General features: G+C 41.9%; 1 long non-coding RNA gene and 1 pseudogene across 1 annotated transcript in view; one reads left to right on the forward strand and one right to left on the reverse strand.

Moving 5' to 3' along the window:
- The window catches only part of LOC106634305 (uncharacterized), a 92,434-nt gene that overhangs the window by 14,766 nt on the left and 52,789 nt on the right, over nt 1–24,879 (reverse strand). The gene's annotated exons all lie outside the window — the stretch shown is intronic.
- Nucleotides 18,724–23,756, forward strand: LOC129395274 (uncharacterized; annotated as a pseudogene).

The raw sequence follows: 24,879 nt of genomic DNA on the forward strand, positions 1-24,879 counted from the left end.
TTATGCTTATTGATTTGCCTATGTTGAACCAGACTTGCATCCCAGGGATAAAGCTGACTTGATCATGGTAGATAAGCTTTTTGATGTGCTGCTGTATTCGGTTTGCCAGTATTTTATTGAGGATTTTCGCATTGATGTTCATCAGGGATATTGGCCTGAAATTTTCTTTTTTTGTTGTGTCTCTGCCAGGTTTTGGTATCGGGAAGATGCTGGCCTCATAAAATGAGTTAGGGAGGAGTCTCTCTTTTTCTATTGTTTGGAATAGTTTCAGAAGGAATGGCACCAGCTTCTCTTTGTACCTCTGGTAGAATTCGGCTGTGAATCCGTCTGTTCCTGGACTTTTTATGGTTGGTAGGCTATTACTGCCTGAATTTCAAAACTTGTTATTGGTCTATTCAAGGATTCGACTTCTTCCTGGTTTAGACTTGGGAGGGTGCATGTGTCCAGGAATTTATCCATTTCTACTGGATTTTCTAGTTTATTTGCATAGAGGTATTTATAGTATTATCTGATAGTAACTTGTATTCCTGTGGGATCAGCAGTGATATCATTTTATCACTTTTTATTGCATCTATTTGATTCTTCTCTCTTATCTTGTTTATTAGTTTGGCTAGCAGTCTATTTATTTTGTTGATCTTTTCAAAACACCAGCTCCTAGATTCACTGATTTTTTTGAAGTTTTTTCCTGTCTCTATCTCCTTCAGTTCTGCTCTGATTTTAGTTATTTCTTGTCTTCTGGTAGCTGTCGAATTTGTTTGCTCTTGCTTCCCTAGTTTTTTAAATTGTAATTTTAGGGTGTCAATTTTAGATCTTTCCTGCTTTCTCTTGTTGGCATTTATCACTATAAATTTCCCTCTTAACACTGCTTTAGCTGTGTCCCAGAGATTCTGGTACGTTGTGTCTTTGTTCTCATTGGTTTCAAAGAATATCTTTATTTTTCTGCCTTAATTTCATTACTCACCCAGTAGTCATTCAGGAGCAGTTTGTTCAGTTTCCATGTAGTTTTGTGGTTTTGAGTGAGTTTCTTAATCCTGAGTTCTAATTTGATTGCACTGTGGTCTGACAGACTTTTATGATTTGCATTCTTTTGTATTTGCTGAGGAGTGTTTTACTTCCAGTTATGTGGTCAATTTTAGAATAAGTGCCATGTGGTGCTGAGAAAAATGTATATTCTGTTGATTTTTGGTTGAGGGTTCTGTAGATGTCTATCAGTTCTGCTTGGTCCAGAGCTGAGTTCAAGTCCTGAATATTCTTGTTAATTTTCTGTCTCGTTGATCTGTCTAATATTGACAGTGGGGTGTGAAAGTCTCTCACTATTGTGTGGGAATCTAAGTCTCTTTGTAGGTCTCTAGGAATTTGCTTTATGAATCTGGGTGCTCCTGTATTGAGTGCATATATATTTAGGAGTTACCTCTTCCTGCTGCATTGATCCCTTTACCATTATGTAATGCCCTTTTTTGTCTCTTTTGATCTTTGTTGGCTTAAAGTCTTTTTTATCTGGGACTGGGATTGCAACCCCTGCCTTTTTTTTTTTTTTTTTTTTTTTTTTTTGCTTTCCATTTGCTTGGTAAATATTCCTCCATCCCTTTATTTTGAGCCTATGTGCATCTTTGCACGAGATGGGTCTCCTGAATACAGCACACCGATGGGTCTTGACTGTTTATCCAATTTGCCAGTCTGTGTCTTTTAATTGGGGTATTTAGCCCGTTTATATTTAAGGTTATTATTGTGTGTGAATTTGATCCTCTCATTATGATGCTAGCTGGTTATTTTGCACATTAGTTGACGCAGTTTCTTCATAGTGTCGATGGCCTTTAGAATTTGGTATGTTTTTGCAGTGGCTGGTACCTGTTGTTCCTTTTTATGTGTAGTGCTTTTTTCAGGAGTTCTTGTAAGGCAGTCCTGGTGGTGACAAAATCTCAGAATTTGCTTCTCTAAATGATTTTATTTCTTCACTTATGAAGCTTAGTTTGGCTGGATATGAAATTCTGAGTTGAAAATTCTTTTTTTACAGAATGTTGAATATTGGCCCCCACTCTCTCCTAGCTTGTAGAGTTTCTGCAGAGAGATTTGCTGTTACTCTGATGGGCTTCCCTTTGTGGGTAAGTCAAACTTTCTCTCTGGCTGCCCTTAACATTTTTTCCTTCATTTCAACCTTGCTGAATCTGACAATTATGTGTCTTGGAGTTGCCCTTCTCGAAGAGTATCTTTGTGGTGTCCTGTGTATTTCCCCAATTTGAATGTTGGTCTGTCTTGCTAGGTTGGGGGAATTCTCCTGGATAATATCCTGAAGAGTGTTTTCCAAATTGGTTCCATTCTCCACGTCACTTTTAGGGACCCCAATCAATCATAGATTTGGGCTTTTCACATAGTCCCATATTTCTTGGAGGCTTTGTTCGTGCCTTTTCATTCTTTTTTTCTCTAATCTTGTCTTCTCACTTTATTTCATTAAGTTGACCTTCAATCTCTGATATCCTTTCTACTGCTTGAAGCAGAATCTGTCTGCAGAAACTCTACAATCAATTCATCTATTGACACCTGTGTATGCTTCATGAAGTTTTCGTGCTGTGTTTTTTTAGCTCCATCAGGTCATTTATGTTCTTCTCTAAACTGGTTATTCTAGTTAGCAATTCCTCTAACCTTTTCTCAAGGTTCTTAGTTTAATTGCATTGTGTTAGGACATGCTCCTTTAGCTTAGAGGAGTTTATTACCCACGTTCTGAAGCCTACTTCTGTCAGTTTGTTAAACTCATTCTCCATCCAGTTTTGTTCCCTTGCTGGCGAGGAGTTGTGATCCTTTGGAGGAGAAGAGGTGTTCTGGTTTTTGGAATTTTCAGCCTTTTGCACTGGTTTTTCCTCATCATCATGGATTTATCTACCTTTGGTCTTTGATGTTGGTGACCTTCGGATGGGGTTTTTGTATGGAAGTCCTTTTTGTTGATGTTGATGCTATTCCTTTCTGTTTGTTAGTTTTCCTTCTAACAGTCATGCCACTCAGCTGCAGGTCTGCTGCAGTTTGCTGGAGGTCCACTCCAGACCCTATTTGCCTGGGTGTCACCAGTGGAAGCTGCAGAACCACAAAGATTGCTGCCTGTTTCTTCCTTTGGAAGCTTCATCCCAGAGGGGCACCTGCCAGATGCCAGCTGGAGCTCTCTTGTATGAGGTGTCTGTTAACCCCTGCTGGGAGGTGTCTCCTAGTCAGGAGGCACAGGGGTCAGGGACCCACTTGAGGAGGCCATCTTTCCCTTAGCAGAGCTCGAGCACTGTGCTGGGAGATTTTCTGCTATTTTCAGAGCTGGTAGGTGGGAACGTTTAAGTCTGCTGAAGCTGCACCCACAGATGCCCCTTTCCCCTGGTGCTCTGTCCCAGGGAGCTGGGAGTTTTTTCTATAAACCCCTGACTGGGGCTGCTGCCTTTCTTTCAGAGATGCCCTGCTCAGAGAGGAGGAATCTAGAGAGGCAGTCTGGCTACAGTTTTTGCCGAGCTGTGGTGGGCTCTGCCCAGTTCAAACTTCCTGGCAGCTTTGTTTACACTGACAGCAGAAAACTGCCTAACCAAGCCTCAGTATCAGCAGACGCCTCTACCCCCACGAAGCTGGGGTGGGATCCACTGAGCTACATCACTTGGCTCCCTGGCTTCAGCCCCCTTTCTAGGGGGAGTCAACAGTTCTGTCTCGCTGGTGTTCCAGGCGCCACTGGGGTATGAAAAGAAACTGCAGCTATCTCGGTGTCTGCCCAAACAGCCACCAAATTTTGTGCTTGAAGCCCAGGGCCCTGGTAGCATAGGCACCTGAGGGAATCTCCTGATCTGTGGGTTGCAAAGAGCGTGGGAATAGCATAGTATCTGGGCTGGACTGCACCATTTTTCATGGCACAGTCCCTCACAGCTTCCCTTGGCTAGGGAAGGGAGTTCCTTGACCCTTTGCGTTTCCTGGGTGAGGCAACACTCCACCCTGCTCAGCTGGCCCTTCGTGAGCTGCACCCACTGTCTAACCAATCCCGATGAGATAAGCTGGGTACCTCAGTTGGAAATGCAGAAATCACCTTCCTTCTGTGATGAGCTCGCTGGGATCTTCAGACCACAGCTGTCATTATTCAGCCATCTTGCCTGCCACCCCCTTAAGCTTTTTATTATTTTCCCATTTCTCAGGTTGTCCGCTGAATTTTTTATCTTGTTTCTTGCAGCAATAAAGAGCCACAATGTTGAATTTACCTAATTGTTTGCCACCAACTAATTGTTTTTGACAATTAGTTAGGTGAGAAGCATTTTTGTAGAGATCCAAATTAAGTCAGGTGACTCTGGGGACAGCAAAACTGCCAGTTTACCATGCTGTGATACTGAGTGTTGGGGGATGGGGTGGTGAATGGGAACAGTTGTAAGTAAAAATGCCAAGGGCCAGGCCGGGCGCGGTGGCTCATGCCTGTAATCCCAGCACTTTGGGAGGCTGAGGTGGGCGGATCACAAGGTCAGGAGATCGCGACCACCCTCCCCAACATGGTGAAACCCTGTCTCTACTAAAAATACAAAAATTAGCTGGGCGTGGTGGCACCTGCCTGTAATCCCAGCTACTTGGGAGGCTGTGGCAGGAGAATCACTTGAACCGGGGAGCCGGGGGCTGCAGTGAGCTGAGATCACGCCACTGCACCACAGCCTGGCCACAGAGCAAGACTCTGTCTTGGGCCAGGTGCAGTGGCTCACGCCTGTAATCCCAGCACTTTGGGAGGCCAAGGCGGGAGGATCACGGGGTCAGGAGATCAAGACCATCCTGACTAACATGGTGAAACCCCGTCTCTACTAAAAATACAAAACTTAGCCAGGCGTGGTGGCGGGCACCTGTAATCCTAGCTACTCAGGAGGCTGAGGCAGGAGAATCACTTGAACCTGGGAGGCAGAGGTTGCAGTGAGCCGAGATTGCACCACTGCACTCCAGCCTGGGTGACAGAGCTAGACCCCATCTCAAAAAAAAAAAAAAAAAATACAAAAGTTAGCCAAGTGTGGTAGCACACACCTGTAGTCCCAGCTACTTGGGGGGCTGAGATGAGAGGATCACCTGAGCCTAGATGTCAAGGGGACGGCGAGCCATGATTGCGCCACTGCACTCCAACCTGGGTGACAGAGTAAGACTCTGTCTCAAACCAAAAATAAAAAGAAAATTTGAGAAAAATAATTCTTGAGGCCTATTTAATCACTTCCTAGAAAAAATTATTGACATCACTCCCAGAGTCCCAGGAAAGCAACACTAAATGCAACTTAGTTAAAAATTTTTCTGTCATAGCCATACACACTATATTCTAAATACACACACATAAGCACATTAGATACATATTCACACACAATAGGTAGAAACACATACAGAGGAAAAAAAATATATATATATATATGCTATGTCTTTCCTAGACAGCCCTTTCTGACTAAAAAAGTATACTTTTGTGCCAATCAGAGAAAATTTCAGTCACCTAAAAACCTCATAAATGGAGAAAATCTATCCATAGTAAAACAGCAGTCTGAAGCTCTGTGGGGTAATTATGGCCTCCAGGGCTCTACCAAGTAAAGAAAGCTTTGGCTGTAGCTTTCATACTTGGGAGGCTGAGGCAGGAGAATGGCATGAACCTGGGAGGTGGAGCTTGCAGTGAGTCGAGATGGTGCCACTGCACTCCAGCCTGGATGACAGAGCGAGACTCTGTCTCAAAAAAAAAAGAAAAGAAAAGAAAAGAAAAGACTCTGTCTCAAAAATAAATAAATAAATACATAAAATAAGCAAGACTTACAGTGAAAAAAACCATACAGATTGGAAAGGAAGGAAAAATACTGTCTCTATTCACAGATGACATGACTATTTATGTAAAATATTCCCAAAGAATATACAAAAATTTCTATTAAAATTAATGAATTTAGCAAGATTGCAGGATTAAAGGCCAATGTACAAATATTAGTTGTAAAGGAGGCCAGGCTCTCTCACAAAATCTAATGATACGTGCCACATCCAAGGTTCTGAAGAGCAAACAGACCACAGGTTTACCTCCACTACATCTCATCAGAACAACGCTTGCTGGCATGGGAAGCCAGCCCAGCCACCCCATCCCTGCCTGAGCTCTTGGGCTAGTAGCAGCTCTGCATTTCCCTGGGACAGAGCTCCCAGAGGTAAAAGACAGGCCCCTCATTTTTGCCACATTGCAGCTCCCACCCCTACTGCCCTTAGGCTTCGCAGAGAGCAAAATGCTTAAAGACTATTGCAGGCCTCCAGCACAACATAGCTTCCTTACAGAAAAGAAGCCATATGGTTTTCCACATGGGCCCCTGCCTCTGCTACTTGTCACTGGTCAGGATCTCCCAATCTGGGACCCCAGCACAGCCACCCTGGCCCCACCTGAACTCTATCCCAGCATTTCCCTGGGATTGAGCTCCTAGAGGTAAAGGACAGGCCTGCCATTTTTGCTGCTTTGCAGCTCTTACCCCTACTGCCCTCAGGCACAACAGGAAGTAAAGAGCTTAAGAATGATCATGGGCCTCCAGCACAGCACAATTGCCTTGTGGAAAGGTAATCAGGCTGCTTTCCATATGAGTCCCTGCCCCTGCCATTCCTCACTGGTCAGGGTGTCTTGACCTGGGCCCCCAGTAAAGCTGCCCTGCCCCTGCCTGAACACTTGTTGGTGGTGGCTGTCTGTTTCTTTGAGGAGAAAATCCCAGAGTCAACCCACAGCCCTTCTGCCATTGCAGCTACAGCAGTACCGCCCTTCCTGTCCTCAAGCTGGGAAAGAAACAAAGGACCTGTTCACTTCACTGGCACCTCCAGTATGCTGCAGCTGCCATATGGCGAGGGGTCAAATTTCTCTTCCCTGTGAGCCCCCACCAGCTACTTTTCACCAGGAGGGTCCCCCAGCAAGGGACTGCAATGCAACCACTCCACCCTTGGCTGAACATTTCCATTGGCAGTGGCTCTGCATTTCTCTGGGGTGCAACTCCCAGAGGCAACTGAAAGCCCCTCTGCTACTGCCACAGCAGTGGTACTGCCCTTGCTGCCCTTGGATTGGGTAAGGTGTCAAGACCCTGAGGGTTCTACTCATACCTACACCACAATATAGCTGCCCTATGAAGAAGAAGCCAGTCTGTCTTCCACTCAAGCTACACACCCACTGTGTTCATCACCAGGCATGGCCCCCTGGCTTGGACCTGCAACACAGCTGCCCCACACCTGGCTGATTGATCCAGTCAGCAGTGAGTCTGCATTTCTCTGGGTTGGCACCTCAAGAAACAAGTGAACATTTTTCTGCCATTGTCATTGTCAAGGCCCCACCACTGCTGCTCCCAAATGGAAAGGAAACAGAAAGCCTGAGCATGCCCCGTGGCTGTGGTGTGCAGCCTGATGGTGCCAAGGTGAGATCTGAAGCCAGCAATGAAGTGGGATAGGAGCCAACACTCTCAGAGCACTTAGAAGAAGCATGGCTGCAACTGTGAAGGAATACAGGGGAGCTGTGTGGCTGAGCAAGAGCCTACCTACTACCCATCACACTTAAGCACCATCTACAAGGTCGCAGCCCAAACTTCAACACCAAAAATTCTGACCCTGAACAAAGCCTTGACTCTCTGAAAACATATAAAAATGTCGTCAACTGACTATACCCAAGTTATCCCACATTTATAGAAGCGTAAGCCCTCACAGATGAGGAAGAACCAGCCCAAGAACCTTTGAAACTCTAAAAGCCAGAGTGTCTCCTTACCACCAAATGACTGCACTAGTTTCCCAGCAATAGTACGTAACTAGGCTTAAATGGCTGAAATGACAGACATAAAATTCAGAATCTGGATGGCAATAAAGACCATCAAAATTTGGAGAAAGTTGAAACCCATTCTAAGGAATCTAAGGAATACAGTAAAATAATTCAATACATGAAAGACAAAATAGACATTTTATGAAATGAACCGTACTGACCTGATAGAGCTGAAAAACTTACTACAAAAATTTCATGACACAATGGGGAGAATTAACTGCAGAATAGATCAAGCTGAGGACTCTCAGAGCTCAAAGACCGGTTCTTCAAATTAACTGAGTCAGGCAAAAATAAGAAAAAAAAACTTAAAAAATGAACAAAATCTCCAAGAAATATGGAATTATGTATAGAGACCAAACCTATGACTCTTTGGCATCTCTAAAAGAGAGGGAGAGAGAGCAAGCAAATGGGAAAACATATTTGAGGATATCATCCATGAAAAGTTTCCCAACCTTGCTAGAGAGGTCAACATTCAAATTCAAGAAATTCAGGTGGCCTCTGCAATATACTATACAAGACAACCATCCCCAAGACACATAGTGATCAAACTCACCAAGGTCAATGCCAAAGAATAAATATTAAAGGCAACTAGAGAGAAGGGGCAGGTCACCTAAAAAGGGAACCTCATCAGGCTAACAGTGAACATTTCAGCAGAAATCCTACATTCTAGAAGAGATTGGGGACCTATATTGAGCATCCTTCAAGAAAAGAAATCCGGGCCGGGCGTGGTGGCTCAAGCCTGTAATCCCAGCACTTTGGGAGGCCGAGGTGGGCAGATCATGAGGTCAGGAGATCGAGACCAGCCTGGCTAACACAGTGAAACCCCGTCTCTACTAAAAAAATACAAAAAAATTAGCTGGGCGTGGTGGCAGGCGCCTGTAGTCCCAGCTACTCGGGAGGCTGAGGCAGGAGAATGGCGTGAACCCAGGAGGCAGAGGTTACAGTGAGCCAAGATCAGGCCACTGCACTCCAGCCTGGGCGACAGAGCAAGACTCCATCTCAAAAAAAAAAAAAAAAAAAAAGAAAAGAAAAGAAATCCAACTAAGAATTTCATATCCAGCCAAACTAAGCTTTTTAAGCAAAGGAGAAATAAAATCCTTCCCAGCCAAGCAAACGCTAAGGGAATTTGTGATCAACAGGCCTGCCTTACAAAAGGTCCTTAATGTAGTGCTAAACATAGAAAGAAAAGACCATTACTAACCACCACCAAAACACACTCAAGTGCATAGACCATCAACACTATAAACCAAATACACAATCAAGTCTACCTAACAGCCAGCTAACAACATAACGACAGGATCAAATCTACACATTATCAATATTGACCTTGAACATAAATGGGTTAAACATCCGCACTTAAAAGGCACAGAGTGGAAAGTTAGATAAAGAAGCAAGACCCAACTGTATGCTGTATTCAAGATACCCATCTTACACAAAAGGATATTTATAGGCTGAAAGTAAGGGGATGAGAAAGGTCTATCAGGCAAATGGAAAACAAAAAAGGGCAGAGGTTGCTGTTCTTATATCAGGCAAAACTGACATTAAATGAACAATGATCAAAAAGGACAAAGAAGGGCATTACATAATTATAAAAAGTTCAATTCAACAAGAAGATGTAACTAAATATATATGCACCCAACACTGCAGCATCCAGATTGATTAAACAAGTTCTTAGAGACTTACAAAGAGACTTAGATAACCACTTAATAATAGTGGGATACTTCAACACCCCATTGACAATAGTGGACAGATCATCAAGGGACAATACTAACAAGGATATTCCAGACCTAAATTTGATGCTTGATCAAATGGACCTAACAGACATCTACAGAACACTGCACCCAACAAAATTAGAATATACATTCTTTTCATCTGTACATGGCACATACTCTAAAATTGACCACTTGCTCAGCCATAAGGCAATTGCTAAGAAATTTTTTTAAAAAGCCGAAATCATATCAACCATACTGTTAGACCACAGTGCAATAAAAATAGAAATCAAAACCAAGAAGTTCTTTCAAACCATACAATTACATGGAAATTAAGCAGTATGCTCCTGAATGACTTTTGGGTAAACAATGAAATGAAGGCAGGAATCAAGACATTTTTGAAGCTAATGACAACAAAGATACAACATACCATAATCTCTGGGACCCAGCTAAAGCAGTGTTAAGAGGAAAGTTTATAGTGCTAAACACCCACATCAAAAGGTTAGAAAGATCTCAAAATAACAACCTAACATCACACCTAGAGGAACTAGGAAAATAAAAACAAACCAATCCCAAAGCTAGAAGAAGACATGGAATAACCAAAATCAGAGCTGAGCTGAATGAAATAGAGATGAGAAAAACCACACACACAAAAAATCAATGAACTAAACCTTGGTTCTTTAAAAGACTAAATAAGATTGGTAGACTACTAGCTAAACTAATAAAGAAAAAAAGATGATAAAGATAAATGAAAAATGGGACATTACCACTGACTCCACAGAAATACAAAAATCCCTCAGAGATTATTACAACACCTCTCCACATATAAACTAGAAAACCTAGAAGAAATGGATAAATTCTCAGACACATACAACATCCCAACATTGAATGAGGAAGAAATTGAAATCATGACCAGACAAATAATGAGTTCTGAAATTGAATCAGAAATAAAAAGTCTACCAACCAGAAGATGCCCTAGACCAGACTGATTCACAGCTGAATTCTTCCAGATGTATAAATAAGAGCTGGTGCTGATCTTACTGAAAATATTTCAAAAAATTGAGGAGAAGGGACTCCTCCTTAACATATTCCACGAGACTAGTATCATTCTGATACCAAAAGTTGGCAGAGACACAGTGAAAAAAAAATTCATACCAATACCCCTGATGAACACAGATGCAAAATCTATTAACAAAATGCAAACAAACCAAATCCAGCAGCACATCAAAAAGCTAATCCACTATGCTCAAGTCAAATCTATTCCTGCAATGCAAGATTGGTTCAACATATGCAAGTCAATAATTGTGATTTGTCACATAAACAACTAACAACAAAAACCACATGATCATCTCAAAAGATGCAGAAAAGCGTTTTGATAAAATTCAACATCGCTTCATGTTAAAAACCTTCAACAAACTATGCATCAAAAGTACATACCTCAAAATAATAAGAGCCATCTCTATGATAAACCCACAGCCAACATCATACTAAATGGGCAAAAGCTGGAAGCATTCCCATTGAGAACCAGAACAAGATAAGGATGCCCACTCTCACCACTCCTATTTAACATAGTACTGGAAGTCCTAGCCAGAGCGATCAGGCAAAAGAAAGAAATAAAAGGCATCCAAATGGGAAGTGAGAAAGTAAAACTATCTCCCTTCACAGATGATATGATACCATACCTGCAAAACCCCATAGTCTCTGCCCAAAGCCTCCCAGATCTGATAAGCAATTTCAGCAAAGTTTCAGGATACAAAATCAATGTACAAAAATCAGTAGTGCTTTAGACACCCATAATGTCTAAGCTGAGAGCCAAATCTAGAACGCAATCCTGCTCACAATCTCCACAAAAATAAAATACCTAGGAAGACAGCTAAAAAGGGAGGCAAAAAATCTCTGCAAGAATTACCAAACAGTACTGAAGGAAATCAGAGACACAAAAACATGGAAAAACATTCCATGCTCACAGATAGGAAAAAATCAATGTTGTTAAAATGTTCATACTGCATAAAGCAATTTACAGATTCAATACTATTCATATCAAACTACCAATGATATTTATCAAAGAATTATAAAAATGCATTCTAAAATTCATTTGGAACCAAAAATGAGCTCAACTAGCAAAACCAATTCTACTCTGATTTGTATGGGTGTCGATCTCTGTGTTTATCTTCCTTGCGGTTCGTTGATCCTATTAGATATATGTAGATGAATGTTTTCATCAAATTTGGGAGGATTTCAGCCATTATTTAAATTAAATAGTTTGTCTGCTCATTTTCTTCTTTCTGGTAGTTCCATTATGTATACGTTAGTGCACTTAATGGTGGCCCATCTTTCTTTGAGTTTCTTTTCATTTTTGTTTATGTTTTTCACTCTGCTCTGCAGATTGCATAATCTCTATTAATCTATTTCCAAGTTCACTGATTCTTTCTTCTGGCAAATCAAATCTACTCTTGAGTTGCTCTTGCTCCTCACCCACTGTTGGAACATACATATCTTGAAGAACTCCCCATTTCCCAATGGCCCTCTGAGGCATGCTGCCCTCTTCTCTCAAATATCTGTAAGTAATAAAAACTGCTTCTTATTTCATATATCCTTTTTTTTTGTGCTGCCTCTTCTGTGTCTCACCTGACCATCACACCTGAATCTAATTCTCCTCCTAGTTAGAGCTTTCCTAGAGAGTGGCTATCTTGGTAGGAATAAACTGGACACAGATCAGAGAAGAGCCACAAGGGCATCTTCCAGTATAAACATGTTTCTTATCAGAAGGACACCTGATCATGGTCAAGTGGGTTGGACACTTAGGCATTAGGCTGTCCTCCAGGATAAAGAGGTATCCCATAAAAGGTACATTGTAAACATCCAGGACAACCTCCCCTGGAGTCTTGTCAGCGCAGGGCAAGGATTTGTGGCCACTCTCCAGAGAGAGACCCCAAGACCAAATTTTATATATATATATGTGTGTGTGTGTATATATATATATATATATATACGCGTATATATATATACGTGTATATATATATACGTGTATATATATATACGTGTATATGTATATATATATGTATATGTATATATATATATATATATGTATATATATAGCAATTGATGCATCAAGCAGAGTGGTCATGACCATGAGGGATACAACAAAATGCCTTTAGACTGCTTTTGGCCTGTTAGCTGGCCCTCTCACCTGGCTAACACCATTTGAGAAGGCTCCATGGCTTGCTGATGTGTGTCTGTGCTGCTGCATCCTACTGCTTATTGTCTTTATTAAGTACCACCAAAACTCCCCTCCCTAAATTGAGTGCGTCCTAGAAAGTTGGAGTTCTCCCCAAGAACCAACAATCACCTGCCTTAGTACAGCAAGAGAGGCAACCATGATCGCTATCACTCTCCTGAATGGGAACTACTAGTCACAGTTAAGTTGACTGTATTCTGAAGGCCTTGCCCAGATTCGAATGGCTTATTACTGAGAGGTTAAAGGGAGTAACCTGTGCTAAGGGGCTGTCAGGAAGATACTGGGCCAGTGTAAGCCTTAGCAGATGGCAAGAGGAAGATGTACTCTGACTACCCACTGAATTGGTGAGGCAGTATCTGGGGCTAGACTTTCCAGTATGACAAGAGGGGTGCCTACTTCACTGGGGAGATGACAGCATCTCACTGGCAGCAGTGGCACTGTGATCTACAATCGATATGTTTCTGTCTTCTCTTCCTTCTGTCACTCTTGATCCCCTTACCCTATGTGTTACCCTATTGGTTTAACCCCATTGTGTGTGATGACAAAGAACTTAATGATTCAAATTAAAAGGCCAGCACATTTCTTTGCCAACTCTCCCATGATCTCTGAGGAGGTTAGCAAACTACTAAAGAAATAGGGCTTGGGGCCTTGCCAAGTGATCCTGCCACTGTTGCACTAGTGGAGGCTGATCCAAATCCAGATGATGTTGATTGGGATGCCTTGGAGAGCAAGGCAGCTACCTACAACAGGACCAATGAAAACCACAAATGGAGGCCACTGGTCACAACAGGAGCCACTTGGAACCACCAGGAGCTTGTTAGGCAAACATCCAAAAAGAGAGAGAAAAGAGAATGTTTTTAGTCACCTAGAAATACAAGCCATTCTAAAGATTTTACTTAAAAGAATGGTGGAGGCTCATTGTCCTGTTGTGGGAGGTTGTCCCAGGGAAAGGGACCTGGAGACACCAGGTCCCTTCCTCCTCCCTGTATTCCTCTAATAAACCAGATACAGAAACTATGAACCACAGTGTCAGGAGGCTAAAAACCTAAAACAAAACAAAACACAATAAGGAAAAAATACTGCTGCTTTCAGTGGCTTCAAGTTGAAGGAAAAAAACAAAGAGGAACTTCAACTTTAAGAATTGAGGAAAATCAGCTCTAGCAAGCAAAATACTAGCCCTAGATTACTTATCGATTTATAAATAAACCTCTAATAAAAGGGGATAAAAGATACATAATAAATTATATATACATATATTGTGATATCAATGTATGATAAATTGTGTATATGTGTATATATGATATGTAACTAAAAGCAAAATTCCACACCTTGATTCAATTAAAAATTCAAAATTTATATAACAAAAAGGTTTAGGCAAGGCATGGTGGCTTACACCTATAATCCCGGCACATTGGGAGGCCAAGGTGGGAGGATTGAAGCCAGCCTGAGCAACATAAGCAAGATCTCATCTCTACAAAAAATTTAAAAATTAGCTGGGAGTGGTGGCCCGTGCCTGTAGTCCCAGCTATTTGGGAGGCTGACACGGGAGGATTGCTTGAGTCCAGGAGTCTGAGGCTGCAGTGAGTTAGGATCATGCCACTGCACTCCAGCCTGTGTAACAGAGTGAGACCCTGTCTAAAAAAAAATGTTTAAAAAGGGTGCTGATTGGTTTTTGTGCCTCTACAACATAGATTATAACTTAACTTTAACAACTGGTAGAATGCACCAAAATTGAAAAAAATCTATGGATTTAATCAATACTGGGGCTCAAATTATACCTGGGCACCTCAATAAATTTAAACATTGTGCCCCCTATATTCTTAAAATGGTAACTAAATATAATAGAGAAAAATAGATATGCCTTAATTTGTTGCCTTGCCTAAATTTCTCATAGTCATAGTACCCAATGCTGTAACATATACCATATTGGAATTAAATGCTCTGACACAACAAATAATGAATTAAAGTCAAAGCAAATCTTTGGCCGTTAAAAACTGGCTTGATGGAATGGGATTCCATGAACACCCAGTTAAAAGACTTCATATGGCCCAATGTAAGCTAAAATGAGGGCTGCAAAGCTTAAAACTTATTACATGAAACCCAACTAATAAAGAAGTGATTATTCTCAATGCTTCTCCATTTAGCAGACCATTTTGACATTTGATTGCTCTTAAATCTGAAATAAATAAATTTAAAAAGGGGTTCTCAAGATGGCTTACTACCACCTTAATGATGTGGTCCCAATCATCAAGGCTCCCTGCCCAATATGTGAAATTATTAATATTAATGATTCTATTCTGTCAACAATCAGTAAATATTTTGTTCTTATAGATTGGCTAATATGTTCTGTTTAATGCCTGTTTCAACAGTCTCTCAGCTGCAGTTTGCTTCCACCTCCGAAAGGGACACAATACACCTTTTCTAGGTTACTGATGGGGTACCACAATAGCTTTTTTTTTTTTTTTTTTTTTTGAGACAGGGTCTCACTCTGTTGCCCAGGCTGGAATGTGATGGTGCGATCTCAGCTCACTGCAACCTCCGCTTCCTGCGTTGAAGCGATTCTCATGTCTCAGCCTCTGAGTAGCCGGGATTACAGGTGTGTGCCACCACACCCAGCTAATTTTTGTATTTTTAGTAGAGATGGGGTTTCACCATGTTGGCCAGGCTGGTCTCGAACCCCTGACCTCAGATGAGCCACCCGTCTTGGCCTCCCAAAATGCTGGGATTACAGGCGTGAGCCACCGCGCCCAGCCCATAATAGCTTTTTTATCACATGCAATCTTTGGAGATAAGACCCTGATGGCATGTATCTTTCTCCAGGAATAAAGGTCTGATATTACATGAATGACATCCTCTTTCAAGGAGATTCATCTGACACACTCACTAAGTACATATAAGTCCAGTATGTTTTTTACTTATAAATTAAAATTGACCATCACTCCTATTAGTGCTTTCAAAAAACCTCATTCACGACAACTTTTTCACGCCTTCTGGAGTCTGTGGATCACTCCTGATGGCCATTAGTTGCTCCAGGGCTTCTAATGCAACATATTGCCCCTCTTGGCCTTGTGCTATGCACCATTAAAACAACAAATACCTGCCTACATACTGGGCACATTTGGAAATAGAAGATCTCATAGACCTTGAGCCTGTGACCCTCCATACCCAGCTGCTCATTATGCTTTGGGTCATGGAAGCAGCACCCCACAAGCTCAGCCTGGCTATGAAGGAAGACCTCGTTAAAACAGGGTGGAGCCAAACTTGGGTGGAGCCCATCTTAGGATAGGGCCCAAGAAACAACACACTTAGCCAAACCTCAGGCAGTCATCTTAGCATTGGATGCCCTGATCAACAAATGGTCCTGACCAGGAATAGCTCACACCTGTAATCCAAGTGCTTTGGGGGACAGAGGTGAAAGGATCACTTGAGGCCAAGAATTCAAGAGAAGTCTGGGCAACATAGTGAGACCCTGTCTCTACAAAAATAATAAAAATAAAAAAAATTAGCCAGGCATGGTGCCGCATACCAGTAGTCCTAGCTACTCAGGAGACTGAGACAGAGATCACTTGAGCCCAGGAGTTTGAGGTTACAGTGAGCTATGATCATGCCATTGTACTCCAGCCTGGGCAACAGAGGGAGACTCTGTCTCAAAAAAAAAAAAAATTAAAAACAGAATTACTATATGATCCAGTAATTCCACTTCTCAGTATATATTCCAAGGAAGTGAAGGCAGGGACTCAAGCAGATATTTGCACACCCATGTTCATAGCAGCATTATTCACAATACACAAAAGATGGTAGCAACCCAGTGTACATTAATTGATTAATAAATAAACAAGATGTTGTATATAAATACAATGGAATATTATTCAGCCTTAAAGAGGGAGAAAATTTTGACACATGGATGAAACTTGAGGACATTAGGCTAAGTGAAATATATCAATAATAAAAAGATAAATACTGTATACAGTTATATGAGGTACCTAGAGTAAATTCATAGAAACAAAAAGTAGAGGGGTGGTTTCTAGAGGCTGAAAGGAGGGAGAAATGGGAGTCTTGTTTAATGGGTATAGTGTTTCAATTTTGCAAAAGATTGGTTGTACCACAATGAAAATGTACTTACAACTACTGAACTGGAAACTTAAAAATGGTTTTAAGATAGTAAGTTTTATATTATGTATATTTTACCACAATTTAAAAAACCTAATTAATAAAGAGGTGATTATCTCCACTGCTTCTTGATTTGATAGCCAAATTTTCTTGTTCTTAACAAGAAAATTAAAAATATATTTATTTGGCATAGATACATAGATACAAAAATACACCTGATGGCATCTCAGGATGGATTATTACAACCTGTGGTCTCATCCATTAAGGCCCCCATACCAAATACCCAGTATTACGAAAATTACTGACTCTATCCAATCAACAACTGATAAATATTTTGCTATTACGTATTTGGCTAATATGTTCTGTTCAGTGCCTATTTCAACAGCATCTCACCACAGTTTGCCTTCATCTCCAAAGGAACACAATACTCTTCTTCAGGCTACCCATGGGGTACCTAAACAGCTTTGCCATTGCACACAATCTTTGCAGATGAGAGCCTAACTACTTTCACCTTTTACCAGGATCACAGGTATAACATCATCCTCCAAGGAGATTCATTTGATACATTCATTTAGAATCTACAAGTCCAACATCTTTTAATCCTTTTTGAGTTCTGATGGCAACGCATTCCTCATTTACAAATAGAAATAGGCTGCTCCACAAGGGAAGTGTCTGAGTTAGTTTTGTAGGATCTTTCTACAGGGAAGGGTTACATCAGGGCATGTATAGGAGAGGTTTTTCTAGTGTTTGTGCAGTGGCTCAACATGCTTCTTCATACATTGTATGTAGCATTAGCATTTTAAATCACCCTTGGGCATGATTTTTAGCATTAAAAATGAGGAAGAGTTAACTATAGGTTGGAATTTAAGTATATCTGCACATGCAGGTACTCCAGGGAAGTCTCTAGCCCCCTGAAACAGAAACTTGCGATAATTATTTCTTGGGTCTTTTGTTACTGACTGGTTGAGGGTCACATAAGCTAGATCTTGAGTGAGAGGTTTTTATCCTTTTTCTCCAGACCATATTAAAACAGGAAACCAACCAGCCTGCCTGTCTCAAGAAGGAAGGTACCAGGCTCTTTTTAACAACGAGCTCTGGTGGGAAATAATCGAACAAGAACTTACTCACACCCAAGGGAGATAACCCACACACCACCCACTAAGCCTTACCTCTAACATTGAGGATCAAATTTCACCATGCGATTAGGATGGGACAAACTTCCGAACTATAGCAGTCTCATATATAATGTGTTTTTAAGTACATGGAGGTTACATATATACGAAATCTAGGAGAGGTTACTACTATCTGTACCTCTCTAAAAATTAATGGAGATCATTATTTTCCCCAGAAGGACCTGTCACGTATCAGTCAACTCCTTGACTCCCTAGAGAGGGGACCACTCACTCTACTGTGCCCTCTCCTTCTCCACCTCCAGCTTTACATCCTGCCCTTCTTCTCCAATCACTACCACAGCAATCACCCTTTCCCCTTGGTCACACAAAAATACCACTAATATCTACATATACTTTACTAACTTATCAGTTCGTAACCTGACTGCAGCAACATAACTGTTTGACTCTTCACTTTGACCCAAGAAATACACCAAGATATTACTGTTTATATATACGTATATATGTGTGTGTGTATCTATATCTGTCATACACACATTTATATGTGTATATGTGATATATATCCACATACGTATGTATATATAAATATATATATATATCATACATATATATAAACTTTAACACACTTTACAACTCCAACAAGATATTGTTAGAGATCTCAGAAATTTCAGATCTACTTTTTTTGGTTAATGCCATATAAATGAGAAACTTAATCATGGTCCAGCCTATAAAGACTCTTATATTTAATACTTCTACTTGCATTCCTTTCTTTTGATTCCCATTATAAAATGTTTTCTATGCCGTTTGGGAAAACATATGTCCTAATGTATAGTCTCTATCATCATCCCAATATGTTTTTAATATGATATCAAAGTATCACAGGGCCAATTGTATTCAATTGTATTAACCATGTCTTTAATTTTCTATATTCTGATGCTTTGACATCTTGAGGCAGTGCTGACCTTGGAGGGATTGCTCCTCCCAGGATTAGCCAATTTCTAGAGACAGTAAACAACTGGATTATGAAAGTGTCTTTCATATGCAAACCAACCACTCCAGAGTCCATATCCTCCATCACCTCCTTTATTGGCTTCTCAGGCACAGGACCACTATTTACCTGCCCAAATCACTCCCGGGTCGGGTATCAGACAACTAGGAAAAGCCCCTAAGCTGTAGAGCCTGCTAAAATTATTCAAACTAGCTAATTCTAAACCTGCTTACTTTAACTTGCCTATTCCTTCCCTCAGAAACCACAATAAAGGCTCTCGCCCACATTCTTCCCTCACCCTCTGCCTCCTGACTGACACTGGTGCTTTCCTGGGTGAACCCTGACGGTGTGTCATGCCTCTTCTTGTGATCTGTGAGTATAACAGTCTTTTCAATGGCAGGGATTTCCTGATTTGTTGGTCTTACCTACTTAAATAATAATAAAAGCCATATTTTAAAACACTACCCCAAACAGACAAAAGCTCTGTGGGGTAGTTTATTTGGGAACTGATCCCAAGAGTAGAAATGAAGTATATAGGAGTATTTTAAAAAGGAAGGAAAGCCAGTACAAGGAATAATTCCAAATTTTAGTTACCATGCAACTGATAACAGGTATATGATCTTGGGGACCTTCTGAGTTGCATTATGAAATATATCTCAGAACTGTCTAGTTGAAGGACATAAGAGGGAAGGATTTAGCCAACACCTCCCATTCCCTTATTAGTCAAGATAATCCCATGTAACCTAATTCTGCCACACATCCTATTTGCACATGTCTGACTGCCCACTGGTCTGTAATTTGCCCAGTGATTTGGCATCAGAGAAGCCCCTGTGCAAGAAGCAAGATATACACTGCATTGGGCCAGTGCAAGGCCTTGTCAGATTATGCTTGCATAGAACTGGTCACCACAGCAGTGACTCGATTAAGAGAAGACATGATTTGACATGCACACAAGCTGTACCCAAAGCACCTTACAGGTACTTGTTTTGCATTTTGTTAATATATCTCTTAAGCCTCTTTAACTCTCTAAGTTCCCCCTCGTTCTCTTATTTTTTTTTATTCTTTGCAAATTATTTGTTGAAGAAATATAGTCAATTATTGTTTAGACTTTTCCAGAGTCTGGATTTTGCTGATTGAGTTTCAATGATGTCATTTAACATGTTCCCCTGGCTCTATGTTTCTTACAAAATATAAGCTAGGCAGGGTGACAGACACCTGTAGTCCAAGCTACTCAGGATGCAAAGGCAAAAAAATTTCTTTAGACCAGGAGTTCAAGGCTGCAGTATGCTATGATCACACCTGTGAACAGTCACTGTGCTCCAGCCTGGGAAACACACTGAGACCCCATCCATAAAAAAAATTTAAAAGTACAGATGCTTTGTTTAACTTGAGGTACAGTTTGTATAGGAGGTCAAAATAAATGCTTCTCTCTTTACCTTTTTGAAAATCAGCTTTCCAAACAATTGTTCTCTATCATCTTCCAAAGGACATTTATTAATTTGCGAGGGCTGTCATAACAAAGTACCACAGACTGGGTAGCTTTAAACAACAGAAATTTATTTTCTCACAGTTATGGAGGCTAGAAGGCTGAAGTCAAGTTGTCAGCAGAGTTAGTTCCTCCTGAGGGGCCACCAGGGAAGAATTTTCAGGTTTAGAGATGCCCATCTTCACCCTGTGCCTTCACACTGTCTTCACTCTGTTCCTCAAAACTCTACCAGCACCTACATATTACTCAATTCAAAAGGCACTTCTATATTTTTAAAGCAGCACCCCACATTTCAGCACCAAAATCTTATATAAATGTCATCTAAATCAGATATGAGTGACTTGAGGTATGATTCAACCTGAGGCAAAATTCCTCTCCATCTGAAAACCTGTAAAACCAGACAGGTTATCTGCTTTAAAAATACAATAGTAGAACAGACCTAGGATAGAAATTCCTATTTCAAGGAGAAAAAATGAGAAAAAAAAGGATCATGGATTGCAAGCAAATTCAAATCAGAACAGGGAAAATTCCATTAGATTTTAAGGCTCAAGAATAAATTTCTTTGGCTCAGTGTTCTGTCCTCTGAGCCCACCCAGGTGGTGGCCAAGCCTTCTCAGCTCTGGAAAGCAGCCCTACTCACCTCAGCCCTAGAAAACAGACCCACACCCTCTGGCACTCACAGGCAGATGCCTGGCTAGATGAAATCTGGAGGATACGGCCACATTCCCTAGGCCTATGCCTCTGGGCCCAAGGGAGAAGTAACAGCCCTGCTGACCTCTGATCTACCTTTGGGTTATTCTTCTCTTTTCTTGAAGGATAAGACATGTTTACAGCTGGATAGCGCTATTGGCCCATTCTGTAGAATTCCAGAAGTCCAACAGCCTTCCTTCATTTTATCCCATCTCTGTCCCCTTCAGTCCAAGCTAGCAGCATTTCTGCTGGTACAAAATTCTCAAAACCCTTTTGGGCCTCCTGTGCAATTCAAAGGGGGTACAAAATCAGATGAGAGTCGTTGACATATATTTCCTAGACAACTGCCTGTCTATTCCTGGATTCTGCTGAGCTGTTCATTGGATCTATGAATTGCACATGTAATATCTTTAGTAAATTGTTTTCCAGCCACATCCTTGATGTTCTCTCCAGAACACATTTTCTAAGTTTTGCAATATGAATAGGATGAGAATCTCCCAAATCTTCAAGTCTGGTTCCTTTTTACTTAACAATTCATTCCTCAAATTAATTCTCTTCTCTCACATTTTACTATAAAGCAGCAAAAAGAAGCCAGGTCAGGTCTTTGACACTTGGCTTAGAAATCTCCTCAGCTAAATATCCATTCATCACTTACAAATTCTACTTTCCACCAAACACTAGAACACAATTTGTCCAAGTTCTTTGCTACTTTATAACAGGAATAACCTTTCCTCCCGTTTCCAATAACATGTTCCTCATTTCTGTTTGAGACCGCACCAGAAGAACCTTAAACATTCATATTTTTACCATATGATGTTCATGATGATATATATATTCCATAAGATGACAGAAGCTTTCTGTCTTTACAGCTCTTCTCTTTTCTTTCTGAGCCTTCACCAAAATCATTTTAATGTTCATATTTCTACCAATAGTCACTTCAAAGGAATCAAGGCTTCTACTAACATGCTTCTCATTTTATTTTAATTACCTTTTCAAAAATCCTAACTTTAATTATTGTCACATTCAGGTTTTGAGGGTTAGGACTTCAACATTTGGACTCTTTTTTGGAGACAGAGTTTCAGTATGTTGCTCAGGCTAGTGTGTAGTGGCTATTCACAGGCATGATTATAACTCACTACAGCCTTGAACCTCTGGACTTTATCCTCCTGCTTCAGCCTTTTGAGTAGCTGGGACTATAGGCATGTACCACTGAGCCAAACTTCAACATGTGAATGTTTTTGGGAGACACAATTCAACCAACAGGAACATTACTTTTTTTGCAAATATCAATATGAAATCTCTGTGTGAGACATATTTTATGCTTACAGTTCATTGCAGTTATGATTTTTATTGATGCTCAGATTGTCCCATATTTGGCCTGTGAGATTTTCATCAAATTGACTTCTGAGTCTCTTTGACATGACCCAATGGTCTTTGATATATATACATATTTTTTTTTTGAGATGGAGTCTTAACTCTGTCGCCAGGCTGGAGTGCAGTGGTGCAATCTCAGCTCACTACAACCTCCACCTCCCGAGTTCAAGCGATTCTCCTGCCCCAGCCTCCCGAGTAGCTAGGATTACAGGTACTTGCCACCATGCCCGGCTAATTTTTGTACTTTTAGTAGAGATGGGGTTTCTCCATGTTGGCCAGGCTGGTCTCAAACTCCTGACCTCAAGTGATCTGCCTGCCTTGGCCTCCCAAAGTGCTGGGATTACAGGCATGAGCCACCACGCCCCGCCTGACACTTTCCTTGTATTATAAAAAAAAAAAAAAACTTGTGGGGGGAGATTTCCTTTCCTTTTCTCCGAAAGGGGAAGAAATTGAAACTGAGTGGCCCATGATGGAAAGAGGGGAAGTCCAGGGGTGCAGAAGGCCCCTGGGTGAAGGCAGAGGCTAACATGGGGTTCGTAGCTATGGGTGGCCATCAGCCTGACCATCTTTGTGCTGTCTGTCATCACTATCATTATCTGCTTCACCTGCTCCTGCTGCTGCCTGTACAAGATGTGCCGCCGACCACGTCCGGTTGTCACCAGCATCACGTTCACCACTGTGGTGCACACCCCTTACACTCAGCCTCCAAGTGTGCCGCCCAGCTACCCTGGATCGAGCTACCAGGGCTACTACCCCATGCACCCCCAGCCAGGGATGACAGCAGCACCCTACCCAACACAGTACCCACCACCTTACTCGGCCCAGCCCATGGGCCCGCCGGCCTACCAGGAGACACTGGCTGGAGGAGCAACCGCGCCATACCCCACGAGCCAGCCTCCTTACAACCCGGCCTACATATATGCCCCAAAGGCGGCTCCCGGAGCGTGCCCCGGCCTCTCCGGCTGCCACTAGGTTATGTTGTGTGTGTGTGTGAGTGGTGTGCAAGCACGGTTCCTTACGCCCCGTGCGTGCTGTGTGTGTCCTGCCTGTATATGTGGCTTCCTTTGATGCTGACGAGGTGGGGAACGTTCCTTGCCAGAGTGGGCTGGGACCAGACTTTCTTCTCTTCCTCACCTGAAATTATGCTTCCTAAAATCTCAAGCCAAACTCAAAGAATGGGGTGGGGAGCACCCTGTGAGGTGGCCCCTGAGAGGTGGGGGGCTCTCCATGGCACATCTGGAGTTCTTTTCCAGCTTACCCTAGGGTGACCAAGTGTGGCCTGTCACACCAGGATGGTGCAGCTTTCTGTGAGTATGATACAGATGTGTCCTGGTTTTGGCAATGTAGCCAGCTGCTGCTCAGGGGCATGGTTTGTCCCCAGAGTTGGGGGTACCCTTTGCAGAGCCAGAGACATGATGCAGGTGAAGCTTGGGATCTGACCAAGTTGGGCTTTGATCCTTTGGGCAGATGTCCCATTGCTTCCTGGAGCCTGTGTCATGCCGACTGGGGATCAGGCAGCCTCCTGATGCCAGAACACCTCAGGCAGAGCCCTGCTTACCTGATAGCTGTCTACCTGGACTGTTCCTGTCCCTACATCCTCCCTAGGACCACCTGGAGGGCCACACACACAGCCTAGCTACCCACAGGGAGCTCTCCTGCCCTTGCTGGCCCTGCCCTTCCCACAGGTGAACAGGGCGCTCTGTCCACCAGCACACTCAGGTCTCTTCCCTGCAGTGTTTTCATTTTATTTTAACCAAACATTTTGCCTGTTTTCTGTTTTAAAATGTGATAGTTGATGTGAGACTGAAACCCCTGGGTTGTGGAGGGAAATTGGCCAGGAGAAGAGGGAAAACCTGGCAACTGTGAGTCCCTGCTTCCCCTGACACCAGCCTCATGGAATATGCAACTCCTGTACCCCAGTCCAGTGTGTTCTGGCAGCAGGGACACCTGGGCCAAGGGGCCATCTGGACCAAAGGTGGGGTGTGGGGTCCTGGATGGCAGACATGAATACCTCGGTATTCCCTGTCTCTCAGTTATTGTTTCACCAGAGCTGTCTCAGCTTCGTATCTGTTGTGTTTCTGAGAGTCTAGAGTCTGCACCCTTGTTTATAATAAATGCAATAGTTTGGAAAAAAATTGTGGGCACATAGTAGAGGTATGTATTTATTGGGTACATGAGATGTGATACAGGCATACAATGTGAAATAAGCACATAATGAAGAATGAAATATCCATCCCCTTAAGCATTTATCCTTTGAGTTACAAACAATCCAGTCACACTCTTTAAGTTGTTTTAAAATGTACAATTAAGTTATTATTGACTATAGTCACCCTGTTGTGCTATCAAATAGTAGTTCTTATTCATTCTAATTATTACTTGTACCCAT

The sequence above is a fragment of the Pan paniscus genome, chromosome X (genome assembly GCF_029289425.2).
Source record: "Pan paniscus chromosome X, NHGRI_mPanPan1-v2.0_pri, whole genome shotgun sequence".
NCBI lineage: Eukaryota > Metazoa > Chordata > Mammalia > Primates > Hominidae > Pan > Pan paniscus.